At 47.0% G+C, this 8,392-nt stretch overlaps 1 protein-coding gene across 3 annotated transcripts in view; it reads left to right on the top strand.

The window, feature by feature from the left end:
- The window catches only part of MBNL3 (muscleblind like splicing regulator 3), a 92,399-nt gene that overhangs the window by 682 nt on the left and 83,325 nt on the right, over nucleotides 1-8,392 (top strand). For 2 of the 3 annotated variants that reach the window (XM_017816857.1, XM_017816801.1), the window contains exon 1: nucleotides 631-848. The exons of the other annotated variant lie outside the window; for it this stretch is intronic. The gene's annotated coding sequence lies outside the window, so the exon portion shown is untranslated. Of the gene's footprint in view, nucleotides 1-630; nucleotides 849-8,392 lie in introns of those variants that run through there. 3 annotated transcript variants of the gene reach the window in all.

Below are 8,392 nucleotides of genomic sequence, written 5' to 3'. Positions count from 1 at the left end.
CGAAACTAATTTTTTGCAGCCGAAAGTGTTGCAGGCGCTGCCGTAACCCCCCAAAAGCCTCGTAGCGCTGCAAACCTCCTGCTCGGAGTAGAGGGAAGTGGAGTTTTACTTCTGGAAAAGCAGCCCGAACTCTCTCCGGAGGGCTCCGGCCGCCGCAGCGGCGAGAGAGGGGCCGGAGGGGGGGGGGGATTTTTTTCCTTTTTTTTTTTTTTTTTTTTTGGACTCTTATGAAGACATGCGCATTTGTTCATTCTTGCCACCGCACTGGAGTCTGCCTAGAAACAAAGAACACAGCCTGGCGAAGTTGATGCTGGCTCCCAAAGTGTCTGGCTTTTTTTTTTTTTTTTCTTCCTTCATTTACTTGTGCGATAGTTAAAAGCCTCGAGATGTTTCCTTCAATTATTTCCATGTGCCTGCTGATGGAAATACCCCCTCACCCCCTCGCACTTCGCCCCTTCGCCCCCCTGAACCCTGCCAAGGCAGGTTACGCATTTTGGAAAGTGCAGCCATGATAGACAGAGCAAGTTCTCTCTCCCATTTTGCCCCGGCCCCGCGGTGTGACAGCTCGCAGGAGGTGTGCCTTCCCACCGGGAGCCACCCCCTTGCTGAATCATCGCCGGGCCATGGCCGGACAGCTCGTCCTCCCGGGGAGCAGAGCATTCCCCGGCCGAGCATGAGGCGGTGGCGAGGCAGACGCGAGGCACAGACCTGTTAACATTCGGTTCAGGCGCGGGCGAGCGGCTGCGGGGAGAAAACCTTCCCCTTTCATGGCAGCGGGAGCTGCGGATGCAGTTTTGAGCTCAAAGGCAAGACGTGCGCTGCTGTAAGGAACATCCCCTGCCTTTGAGGTAGTGAAACTCCGAAAGCCTGATTCCTGCAGCTTTTGCGTCTCTGAAAACTCCCGTCTTGCTCGGATAGGCTCTGTGTGTGATCAACACCTGGCTCGGGGAGCGACGTGCGGGTTCACGATGCTGTGGCTATTAGCAGTAATCCTGTATTGCGTTTGCACAGAGAAGCATGTGAGCAGTAGTGTGTGTCCGTGCTGTTTGCCTAAAACTAGTTTATTCTGCGTTGATGGAAGTCGTTGCCTTCGTTAGCGCAAGGAATAATGACTTAATCTTTCTGGAGCTTGGGGTGCATGTGTGTCAGATGCTGAGGTGTTGCTAGGTATCCTTGCCTCCATTCAAAGGTTGCCAAAAAGTATGAGAGTGAGAGGTGGGATGACCAATTTTGAGCTGGGGTGTATCAGGCAAGACTGAATTGCAGCAGTTGTTGGACATGTAACATGATCCTGTAATTAGAGTGAGGTTATAGTCTATACCGTGTTGAAACTATCGAGTGTCTGAGTTGGAGCAGTCTGAATTAAGCTAGTTCTTCTGGGACTGTGCAGAAGCAGTAGTGCAGTTAAAAGTTTCCATACAGCAGCTTTCATGAGGTTGCAGAGATTTTTTTCCCCCTGTGGGTCCTCCTTGCGGGTGTTTTGCTGTTAAGGTAGTACATGGAGGCTGCAATGGTGCTGCTCTCCAGGTTGGAGAAACGCCTTACGTGACACAGTCCTGCTCCATGGAGCTTTATTTACTCATGAGTGTCTGAATCATGTAGCTTGGCCCTGATGGGGGTGGAGGGGTAGGAAAAACTGCTGAAGGGAGGACTTGGGGCTTCAGCTTTGTGCAGAACTGGAGGACTTAAAGGACTCTTTAATTTGATCTTAAAACTTCTCTGCCCTCATCAGTCTCCGTACCTCAAAAAAGATGTGTGTTAGCAGGTGATCTGGTGGAGAGCCCACAGGCTGTGGTCTTTCCAGTGCTCCTGCCAGTGGGGAGGATCCTGATGGGGCTCTCGAGTGGCTCTGGTTTGCTGTAGGGTTGTATTGGTGTGGAGCCCTGGCAGCACAGCTCTGCACCAGCAGACCTGGGAGGATGTGCAGAGTTACGGTGTGTGGGCACCAGCCCTGCTCACGATGCTAATTTCCCTTGGTGTGTGTGTGTATATATAGACATGGTACATATTTAAATGAAGTAATTTTAAAGTAGAGATGGCCCAGAAAAGTTTGAGAGCTATTTCGGTGTATGAGTGTTTGTCTTTGAAAGACAATGGACTGTGCTGAAGCTTCTAGGTATTATGGGATATGCTTATAGCAGGAGAAGGAACAGTCTGCTTTGGGTGCAGTCGGCCTTCCTGGAAGTGGCTGAGTTGTGCATATGCCCCTGCTTCAGGCTGCACACAGCTGTGTGGCTGTTGGGGGTCTGGTGCTGTCTTATGGGCCTTTTGGGATATACTGGCAAGGACCCAAAGCAGACCTGGTGGTCAGCAGGGAAATTAGCCCCACTGTGCTGTAATCTGTGCTGCTCAGCTTCTTGCAGCATCTGGCTAGGCCAGGAGAATTCAGGGTGCCATATCCTTCCCACTGCTGTGGGAGAGTGAGGGACCCACATGGAGAATGAGGAGGCAGATCTAGGGGGTGTGATTCCTCCCTCCCAGTGCTGGACCATGTGCTGCAGGAAGGTTACTGACAGTAGGGATGCTGGGCGGTTGTCCCTCTGAGATGCTGGGATGTTGTATCCACACAGAAGATTTTCTAGTCCTTTTCGTGCCCAGTTCCACTTTGCAAGCAGTGGTGGCCTGCTCTGCCCTCATATTCTCTGATGGGGAATGGATGGCATGAGCCTTAATGTTATTCTTAGATTTTTACAGACCTAGAAATTTTCTCCTGGGCTTGCCCTGACTTGGCAAGAGGAATAGAATACATGGTCTGTAGAGTTTTGCACTTATAGTGCCACCAGAAATGAGGTTTTGAGAGCTGTTCTGCATGTTTAACTGAATCTCAAAGAGCAAAAAAACCTTGTGACTGCAAAGAGGGAGAGGTTGACTTTCTTACTTTTTGCAGTGTAGCTTGCAAATCAGTTTTGAAGCTGGTGCTGTGGTGGAAGAAGTGGTCCTGCTTTCAGCCCTTTCCCTCCTGTCTCTTCACCATCTTTGTGAATTAAGAATTATTAAGAATAATCTTGCAGAATAATGGGTAAAAAAGTGATGCTCGTTTTAGCCCTCACTGCTCCTTGGTTCACTTCTCCATGTGACCACATGGTTGTGTTGGCACAAGGACTTGTGGGGCACAGGCAGGACAGGATGGGGCTGAACCACACCAAAACTGCATGGCTGGTGTCTGGCAAATGGATCTTCCTAAATGCACAAGTCAAACCATGGCTGTCATAGTCATCAGTTGCCTGCAGCTCAGTCAGGAGCCTGAAAGCAAGTGAAGATTTTCTTTGTGGCTAACACAGGCACAGGTGAAGATGATGAATTTGCAGTGAGGATTTGGTGACTGATTCCTGCAGCAGGACACCTCTGCTGTGTTGGTGGTGAGAACTTGGCTTTGGCAGTGGAGTAAACCATTGTGTGACTCAGATGTGTTGGGAACGAGTACTCAGCCTTCATAGGAGCAGGCTTTTCTGACCATGACCATGCTAGAAGTCACGTGTGGAAACTGAGTACTAGAAACACAGGGCTGCTCATTGAGAGGGAGGCTGAGCACTGACAACCAGACTTGGCTTAGATCTCTCTTTTCCAAAGGTAGTCATAGGAGCTGTGGCTCTCTTGGTGTACTCTGAAAACAGTGCAAACGTCCAATCAAAGAACTGCCACCTGAGGCAGACGTGGCATCCTGAATTTGTTACCCAGGTCCAGCCTTCCAGCACCCATTAGGAAAAATGTGAGAAAATTTTTTGCAACGTGATAGAAACACTGTTTTGAGGAGTGACTGCGGCCTGGAAGCAGGAAGGGGAGGATGTCTTTATTGAAGTGTGTGTTTGCTCTTAAAATCCCTTAAAAGCTCTGAAGCTCAAGCTTGCTTGGTTTGCTGTGTTTGCCATATGTAATATTTCAGCGAGAAGTTTCAATTCAGTGTGGCTGAGTTGATGCAGGAGTTCCTTTTTTAGGTGATAGGGGTCCACTTACCCATGTGTAATGTACTGGTTTGCTTTTTAGACTTTTTTTTGCGAGCTTCTTTTTAATTGTTGTAGTCCAGACCTCTTGGCAGCGCATGCATCCTTCTCTAGGCCAATACTCAAGTCCTAATTTGTCATATTATTTAAGCACAGGCTTGTCTCGCTTGCTGAAGTACAGTCTTTAAGCTGGAGCATTTATAATGTTTTGTAATTCTCTGTTCACCTCTAATGAGCATCATGGGTACCCTGGGCTCTGTGTGTCTGCTGCTGAAATGGAGTTCCTTGTTGTGCCCCCTAAGTATAGAAAGTGTATAAATGTATCCTTTTAGGTTTTTCTCCAGGTTCCCGTGTGTGCAAATTGCTGCCCCTCAGTAGATAATTTACCTGAATTTGTGCTTGTGATGCTTTTGCAGTTGGGCACCTCTTACCTGCTAAGCTTTGCAGTGTGTGTTGTTCTTTTAAAAGGTGTGTATCCTCCCCTTTTTCCATGCCATCTTCCAGGAAGGATTGTCTACCCAGAGCGATGTTATCATCCCCCATTTTAAATGGTGTCAGCAGATATTTGTTTTTTTCCTTCTCCTATCCTGATGTTAAGTACTCACCATGGGAATGAGTTGCTTGTATTACTCACATGGAGCAAATCTGTGGCTTGGCCTCCAAATTATCTGGCCCTGCTGAGCGAGGGCAAGGGCCTCGGGAGCCCAAGTAAAGGTGCCAGGATCTGTTTGCCTGCAATTTTTTTTTTTTTTTTTTTTTTTTTTTTTTTCTCCCAAACTAAACGTGTTTTTCTGCAAGCTGAAAAAGCGGTGGCCTTCTGAGCTGGGTATTTTATGTCTGAGGGCTTCTGAATGCATAAAATCAGAGAGAATGTGTCTGTGTAATCCGATCTGCTCTTGAAAGCCTTGTGGAGGGCTGCATGCTGCAGACATAAGCTGTGTCAATAAGAACTCTATTCACCCTCGGAAAACAGCCTCGTGATCGGGTTTGATTGGCAGGCTTCCTAAGGGAGGGCCATTTTTTGAGAAAGAGCTCTGATTTTTTGGCGGTACTTCTGACTGCCTTTTCAGACTCCCACTTATTGTTCTTTCCTTGGCATGATAAACTTGGATATTTTTTGCTGGGAGTTTGCTGGGGGGGGGCAGAGGGAGGATTTCTTGTAGCAGGATAACTGGACTGTGGCGTGTTTCCCTCTTCCCAGTGCAGCCTCTCTGCCAAAGCAATATTTACGAGCATGAAGGTGAAGCATTTAAAAGAATATGAGGTAGGATTAGAGGTCACTGTGTGCAGGAGAGCACACCATACTCTTGTGCGTGCTCAGGGTGCTGTCTTGCAGAACAGTGGCACAAAACACCCGTCCTTGTAAAAGTCTTGGATGGTAATGCACAAAATGTGTGGTTGTGCATGTTTATGTGCTTTTTTTTCCCCCTTGGTTCTGCAGATGTCTCTGTTACCCAGAAGTGTTGTTGGGTGAAATTCTGCTTTCGGTAATGCTGCCATAAATCTGCTGCGAAGGCAGTGTTGTACTAATGGCTGTAATTTGCTGGTTGCTATTATTTAAGAAAAAAAAAAGAAATCATGCAAATAAAAAAATCTAATTCTGCTTTACGAAGTATTCTACACCTGGCATGTAATCTTTTAAAGTCTTGTAGGAAAAATCTGCTTGAGCTGATAAAAGTGATGCTTGTAAGATTTGCTGAAAGCCAAATTTTAGTCAAAATACCAAGTTGTGAGCTACTGTTCAGTGTGTAGTGTTTGTGTAAATGGCATTTTCTGCTGCATTACATGTGTGTTATTCAGTGTTTGCTCTGCTGAGGTCTTAAATCCATTCTCTTTGGCGTTGAGTTACTGGCTGTAACAAAAGAGATGCTGGACTGTCAATTTTGCTTGTTTCTTTTTTTCTTGCAGGTCCCTTAGTCTATCTGTCACTTTTTTTTAAAGCTCCATGTCCTTACTCAAGTGATGATTAGAAAATTAGCTCATCTGTATGTCTTTCTGGGTTATTCCTGTAGCTGCAAATGAAAGCTTGAAAAATATAATTAGGATGTAATATGCACGAGCTCAAAAAAAAACCCAACAAAAAATGAAGTAATGCAAAGCTATTATTTAAGAGAAATGTAATTATATTTTGAGCCAATTGAGGCTTGACTTAATTTCTCAGGGTTTGCTGGTGATGATGTAATAAAACCAAAATTAACTCCTGAAATATGCCTGTCCTGAGTCAGGAATTTGGCTGTTGAAAATGGAGAGAGCCACTGAAAGAAGGGGAATCCCCTCGCAAGGGAGCCTGGCCCTGTGCAGTTTGCAAATGAATGCAGCATTTAGGATGATTCCTGCAGTCCCGTTTACCTGGCTTTCCCCAGCTGATTCCCCTTCAATAAAGGCCTAATCTTGCCTCCAAGAGCTTTAATAACAAACTGTCTGGTTTAGGTGCGATTGGGCAGGTGGTGCATGGCCCTGGGCAGGGTAAGCATGGGCAGGAAACACTGGTTTCTCTGCTGCAGCTGGGTGATTTGTTTTTACTTCCTGTTCCCAATCTGTTTGGGTCAAAAGTAGCGGTGTTTTTCCATATTAAGATGTTTGGCTTCATTCTTCAAGGCAGCAATAAATTTCATGCTGCACACAACCTGTTTCTTATATTTCAGAGACGCTTTATTGCTGCCTTTGACTTTTAATTTGGATGGTGAAACCTTTATTAGCACCTTCTTTGTTGCACAACCTGCTTTTCCAGGAAAACAGAAAGCTTTTTCTTTTTTTCTCCTTTCCTTCTGTTTTGGAAAGAGCCTTTGGAATAGCTCACAGGTCTGTAGCTAAGCAGAGGGAGAGAGATGGCAGGTCTATCTGCCATGGCTGGCTCCTCAGCAGGCTCACAGGGAGACTGGGACACCTCAGCCTGCTTCTGTGCAACTGGTCATGAGGGGATAATGCTGCTGGAGTTAATTGGGATTCTGGGACTTAATTCATTAGTGTTTGTGAAGCATTTGGTGATCTTTTGGTGGAAGGTTCTGGGACTGTATGGTGGGGAGGTGTGGTTGTGCCGTGCAGGGCTGTGATGCTGGGAGGAAGTCCGTGTGGGTTGATGGACCACTCCTTAAAGCAGTCCTAAAGGCTGGAATGCTGAACTACCAAATGTCCCCATCTCACTGATGGGAAATCCTTCCCAGTTTTCCAACCAACTCCTGCGAAAGAGCATCACCTGCTCTGAGCCATGGCTGGCTGCCAGGCTGCTCTGGGAATTGTTCTCCAGAGCACTGGATTAGTCCACATCATGTGAAGTGTCACCACAGGCTGTAAGGTACAAAACTGATGGAGAACAGAAAATTGGGCTCTTTGGGCTCTTCCCCAGCTGGGCAGCAAAAGTGCTTTTGTTCCTCTTCCCAAAATCTGGTCAAAACTCTTGATCAATGCTGGTCACTCTAATCAAGCTGTTCAGTTGTAGGCTCTCCTACTCTTCAGCTGGCAGGTCAAAATGGATAAATCTTGTTATAGCTATACCAGGTATCAGTGGGCTCCTTTCAAATATAGTCTGAACATTTTTTATATAAATAGTCATGAGCAGTGCCCAGGGAGCTTGTATTGCACCTTCAGATACATTTCAGTAAAGCTATTTTTGAAGTAAAAAAAAGAAACAGAATGGTTATCCACATATGTAATCCTCAGGGTTACAGGTGGTTTATCCTCCTTTCTCTGAAGCCTCCAGTTGCTGGTGTTTTGTCTGATGAAGGAAGCCAGAGTGCAGAGGTGTCTTGTGATGCCTTCATGCCCTTGGACAGACTGCCCAGGTTTTGGGACTGGCATCTCCACCTTGCCTTTGCACTTGACTCCTGGATCCAGAAATGAATGCCTGCATCCTGTGTACTCTGCTTGTTTCTCAGATGAAGTCCATCACTGATGAATTCAGCTTGACTAATTACTCAGTGAAGCACTTGGTGTGACAACCTCAGTGCCCTTTGTTAAGCATAGCTTGAGCCAACCTGGGCCCTGTCCTGAGTACCCAGGCATGGTCTGGCTAATGCAGCAGCACCTTTCGCGCTGTGCTTGAGGAAGCTACACTTCAGGTCATGTGAATATGGCCAACCAGAGTGGGATGTACTCCTGAAGGATGACCAGTGAGCCCCTTCCCTTCTGCTTCTCTGCAGTGAGGTGGTACCCCCTCTGCTGCCTCTGAATGCAACCAGCCCCCTTCAGAAGTGGAGGCAGGCTGTCCCCACTCCTCCCCGTACCTGCTCTGCACACCCTCTAGGACCCCTCTGCCCGTGGCTTGGCTGGCTCTCACCTGGGACTGACCCCCTTCACCATGATTTTCAGGGTCTGCAGAGCAGTTGGTTGAGTAGCTGTGATCCATATTTTTTCTGAGACTGAGGAGATGAGTAGAGCATGTGGGGTAGATTCTGCATGAGGTTTTATGAACCTTGCTGAAGGGAGAGACCTGCTGGGTTGGGGACTTTCCA

Source organism: Lepidothrix coronata, unplaced genomic scaffold (genome assembly GCF_001604755.1).
Source record: "Lepidothrix coronata isolate B3197 unplaced genomic scaffold, Lepidothrix_coronata-1.0 Scaffold2, whole genome shotgun sequence".
In the NCBI taxonomy this organism is placed as follows: Eukaryota; Metazoa; Chordata; class Aves; order Passeriformes; family Pipridae; genus Lepidothrix; species Lepidothrix coronata.
This window is presented reverse-complemented; position numbering and strand designations above follow the sequence as displayed.